The sequence below is a fragment of the Sceloporus undulatus genome, chromosome 6 (genome assembly GCF_019175285.1).
Source record: "Sceloporus undulatus isolate JIND9_A2432 ecotype Alabama chromosome 6, SceUnd_v1.1, whole genome shotgun sequence".
Taxonomy (NCBI): domain Eukaryota; kingdom Metazoa; phylum Chordata; class Lepidosauria; order Squamata; family Phrynosomatidae; genus Sceloporus; species Sceloporus undulatus.
The window spans coordinates 26949983-26955766 of NC_056527.1; positions in this window are offsets into that span (position 1 = coordinate 26949983).

The window sequence follows — 5784 nt, forward strand, 5'->3', positions numbered from 1 at the left end:
TGATCAACATCTGTCAGACACTGAGCATAGAATTGTGCTAGAGGAGCTACAAATGCCTAGTGTAGTGTTCTTTCTAGGAACCTCTAGGTCCTTCAGTGTTACGTTTGGTTTAAGTTGACCATAGATTTGTGCTGGAGGACCTAGATATTCCTAAAAAGAACATATTAAAAAAATCCTTGAATAATGAAATCCACAAAAGTCAAACCCACAAATGTGGTGGGATGAGTGTATATAGAAAAAATTGTAGTCATTACATTGATGGGAGAAAATCTGTGAGATACAAAATTTTGGTTTACTTCATTATGGAAGGACTCTTTAATGGCTTGCCCTTATTTGTGTCAGTCTTCTTAAAAGCTTTTAGAACAGGATCCGTATAACCACACAACTCATTCTGTCCCAGTGGCCTTTGAGCTTTTCAAAAGCAGCTTCCTTTTTGACATATTTACACTGGTCTAAACATGGTAGACAAGGAAATAACAATTTCTTGCGTATGCCCAAGAAATGGAAAGCCATGGAAAACATGCAAGCCAAGATGATCAGACTGAAGGCCTATCTTATCTAGTTCAACATTTTAGTCACACAGTGGCCAACCAAGTACATGTGGCAAGTCCACAAATAGGACATAGTGTAATAGGAGTTCCTACCCCTGCACACATATACACAGAGATTACCTATCATACTATGGAGCCATTTATGGCTGTGTCCTCTATGAATTTATCTAATCACCTTTTAAAGCCACCTACTGTGCCATTGTGCCTTAATATAAAACTATGATTAGTAGAACCTGTGTGAAAGCAATGTACGGAAAGGGAAATGCATTTGGAGGATTTATCAGTCTCCCATATACCTTAAAATGTTTCCAGAGATTCAGGGGAGAACATCTAAACTGGGGCAGGTCTTAAGGGGAAGAGGGCTTGTAATCCCTTGTTGCCATGAGCAGGAGGACCTTCTGCTTGTGTAGTAGGGTTTTCAAATCCAGTGGTCCAAGGATTTGATTTGTTGTGAAATCTTTCCTCAAATTACTCAGTTTTGTGTGCTTAAACAGTATATTTATGAGATTTAGCTAAAAATGCATGAAAGATACATTTTATTGTATTTTTCTGCCCAAAAGCCATTGTTGAGTTTTTTTCTACAACAAAATGAACAAAGGTGCTCTAACCGTTTACTTCATATTATGTATAGCTTTAAAATATAGTTATCATACAAACTCAGCCATGTTTAGTTTAAATCAATTATGTATTTTCAATCATTGCTTCATCTTGACCTTTTTAGAGTTTCAATTGTTCCTTTAAAAAATATCCAGGCAGCTTTTTGGTACATGTTTCTGAATTAGCACAGAGAACTATATGGGAAGACCTACTGTTTATTGATGGTTAATAGAATTTCCTCCTTCTATTCTTTGAACATATTATATGCCTCATCTGTAATTCTTGTCGATCTAATTTGAAACAGTTGCAACTGTTCTTTCAATACAAATATTTGATTCTCATGTGTGCTGTTGTTAAATCTGAGGATGTTGTCTGGTAAACTAGAAAATATTGTAGGTATTTTTTTTACCATTTTGTACATCCAATATTAAACAATACTATTTCTTGCACTCATGATTTTCTGATTTTCCACAGAAGAGCCATGTGATATTCCTGGGTAAAATTTTAAGAAGGAAAACATTTTAAGATGATTTTACCATGCTAATACTTTGCAAATGGCACTTCAAATAAACAGTTAAATCCACACCCAAATGTTTTTATGGTTCTGCAGATTCTAGCCAAACAGAGCATAAGAGTGTTTCTGTACAGGACCAGTATGGTTTTATATTGTATCTCTGCAAAGGATAAATTAACTGTTTTCATGGATTTCACTGGTTCCAAAACTTAGTGCAGCTCAGGTTCAAACCTTGTTGAACTAAGAGTTGGAACAGATGGCCCTAGAAAGCTGGATTGGTGCATTATGAGATATCTTGGAGATGGGACCCAAGTCTAGACATTAAATTCATTTGTGTCATATACACCTTATACACATTGGCTGAATTTTATAAATAATAGTTTTAATAATTTTGTGCATGAAACAAAGCTTGTATACACTGAGCCATCAGTTACTGCAGTATTTTGTATTTCAGAATTCTGGATAAGGGATGCTCAACCTGTATACTAGCTAATGGTTCACATGTCAATATTGGCCCCATACAGACAGGCCGAAATAAAGCTGCTTCAGGCCACTTTGGAGGTATGCTGTTTAAATAATGCCTGCATCCTAAGAGTCCGGAATCCATGCCAAATCCACGCTCCAGTCTAAGGCTGAAATGGTTGCCTTGTGCCTACAAAATAATTTTTGACTGATAGCAACCCTAAGGCAAACCTTTCATATGTTCTTCTTGGCACGTTTCTTCAGAGAGGGTTTGCCATTGAGATCTTCTGAAACTGTGAGATATGATGTCCAAGGATTTTCTTATTCAAGCAGAGATTTGAACCCTGGTCTGCAGAGACATAGTCTAATGCTCAAACCACTATATCATGCTGGCCCTCTTAAAGTTGAATACACAGCCCAATCCAAGGAGAGTTAATTACACTTAAGACCCACTGAAATCAATTGTCTTGGCTAGTCTTGGTTAACATTGGGCTTAAGTGCTATTAATATGCTTTGATAGCATGCCATTCTAGTAGTGAGGTTGTAATGAATAACCATGTAAAGCTAGTAATATCCCCTTCCCAGGGTTGCAGCTGGGGGAAGAAAACAAGGTCATTGCCTCCCCAATAAGAATTCTGCCAACTCAGATGAAATTTTCCTTCATATTTCTGGCATTACAATAATGTAAAACTTCATTTGAGCATTTAGAAAAAGAGTTTAGGCATCCAAAGAAGAAGGGCAGACAATATTATGAGAGAATGTGAACAAAGCAAATATAAGAGTTCTGAGTGTGAATAATTTTCAACATCTCACTCTATAGTGCTAGAAAATTTGGGGAATGAAGGGAAATTTCATTTTGGTTGGCAGAATTATTTGGGTTTAATGCCCTCTTTTTTCTCTCCACTTATACCCCTGTGCCCATCATTTATGAGAGGGAAATGAGAGTGAATCATGAATCTATGAAATATTCCTCCAGATTTTGAGAATACTCATATACAATACTATGTTTTAGAAGGTATACATACTACCTTTTGAAATTTGGACTGCATGTTATGTGTGTTAGACCTTATTCATCTCAACCTGACAACTCAATTAAAATATTAGTCTCATTTTACTACGTATTGACCAATAGTAAACTGGTGTGACTAAGGTTTTTAGATAAGAATATAGCAGGTCATTGCAAGGATGCAAATATTAAGTTTCCATAACTAGGATGACTGCATGCAAGTTCACCTTCTTCAGATCCTACCTATAATAATTACAGCTCAGATTCTGGCATAAGCCCATCTTTTATCCTCCCCCCAGCCCCAGCTATATTTGGTACAAAAAGCATTATATTATACAGTAAAACAAGAATACACACAGATATTTCTTAGAAATAATAACTCATGACTAATTATGATTGATAGCCACTTATTTTTTACCTACAGACTTGCACTATGGCCTGAGTCTATACCAAGTACTTTCTATGTCTGCAGTTTTCAAGTGAATGATTTCTTCCTTCAGTAGTGACCTTTAACTGTTTGATATAACCTTCACATAATAGGCTATGAATATTTATCTTCTTCTTCACAAATAAAATTCTCTCATGTGTTTCGATCTGTAAATTAGTCTCCAACCTGTGCACGTATTCGTCTATGGGTGTTCATATCTATTAATTCTCTCTCACACATGACCGTTGTTCCTATTCGGTATTTGTTTGCAAGTTGGACTCTGCTGTCTTCCAGGGTTTTTCCCCATTATATCTTGAACTAATCCCTTATTTTTTACAATGTGCCCATTTGTATTGATCTACAGTTTCCATCTATTTTTGTTACTCTCTAGTTTTGCTTCCGCTCCACTTTTCTTCCTATCCATGTCACATAACCATTTTTTCCCTTACATTTGAGATGCACCCTATTTCCTTTTCCCCATTTTGACTGTTGCCCATGATTTGGGGGAACTCTCACCCTTCAAATCCAGTGGAGTTGCAACTCCCATTATCCCATTCCATTTGTCATTCGATCTGGGGTTGATGGGAGTTGGAAGCCTCGACATCTGGAGGCCCCAATAATTTTTTTTTTTTACTCATATACTTGTTTTTCAAAAGAATGTTTTTATACATTTTTTTGCAGATAAACTCCCTTTGTCAGTAGGTGTTTCTTATAAACGGATATTTTACAATGATTTCATATAATATTTTATATGTATGTGTCTACAGATTGTACAGGGAAGGTTCAAACAATCCTACCACTTGGTAATGTTCCTCTTTTTAAAAAAAATCTCCTAGAATTCTCCTGCCAACATGACCCACTTTTGCAAACTCTCCCTTTCATATTAAAAGCACACACAGTAGAAATGAAAGGATACATAGGATAGAGATGATCCCTGAAGATTCCTACTATCAAGTATATGAAGTGACCCAATCATTAACATGCCAGTATGTGTACCAGTGGTCGGTGCCAGGTTAACCAGCACAGTCCCACAGCCCTTCATGCATGCTTTTAATACATATTGGGAGATTGCCTGACTCCTCTTCTAGTTACATCTCCAGTTTATATTGGTGTTGGTACTAAATTGGTATAGATAATTTTCTCTGGTCAATAAACAATTGTACAGCATGTTGAATATGATGAATTCAGTTTTTCAGAGAACAAAACATAATTCTTGTCCCAATGTGTTTATGTCACAGAATTTATCAGTAGCCATGAAAGATGGGTTTTGTGAAATGGACATTTTCAATATGTACGGAAGTGTGTGTATGTATTGTGTGTCTGTGAAGGAACATATGTGTTGGTTTTTCTGTGTGTGCGCAGTGGCATCCCTGAGGTTCGTGTCACCTGGTTTGTGTGGGGGGGGGGATTGCCTTGTCCTTGCTGCGCGCTCGCTCAGGCCACTGCAGTGCCCCCCCCAAGGCCTTCAATGTCCGCACCAGATCCTGAAGGCCATGCTCCCCAAAAGCCTTCAAGGTTTGGTGTGGCTGCAGCCATGCTGGACCCTAAGGCACCATCATCCCCAGCAACTATCACTACTGAGGGAGCAGTGCCATAGCCTCCAGAGGACCCATTTAGGGTCCAGTGAAGCTGCTTGAGTGAGTGGGAAAGCACCTTTTTTTGCTCACCTAATAGCTGTACAAGTCCCTCTGGGTATACCATCCTCAAAGGTGTCACCCAGTGCAATGTGCACCCCCTTAGTGACCCCACTCTGTGTGTGTGTAAGAGAGAGAGACTCTAACCAACAATATATTTAATCAGTGCAACTAATCTGAAAAAGCCTGTGTGATGAACAAAATATTCTTAACATTGCTTAAAACTTCCAGTTGTTGCAGCACATGCCTTATTTCCACATACAGTAGCTTCCAAATGACAGGGGAAACTCCACTGAACAGCTTTTCTGGGTGGCCAATGGACTGATTACTAAAAGCTTACCACAGTAATGATTTTGGAGGCCCTATGCTTTTATCACCACAAAATAAGCATTCTGTGAATATGGTATAGTTTCTGTCTGACCTCTTTATACTGTCAAACTTTCTAAATTTAAAAATAGTCTAAATCTTTGTACTTCACAGCATATTTACTTAGAAGTGAGTCTCTCTGAGATGGCTGTGACCTAGTTCTTAGTAAGAGGCATAAGACTAATTGAAAACGGACTCATGGAGTCAACATTCCAAAAGTTGTGTGA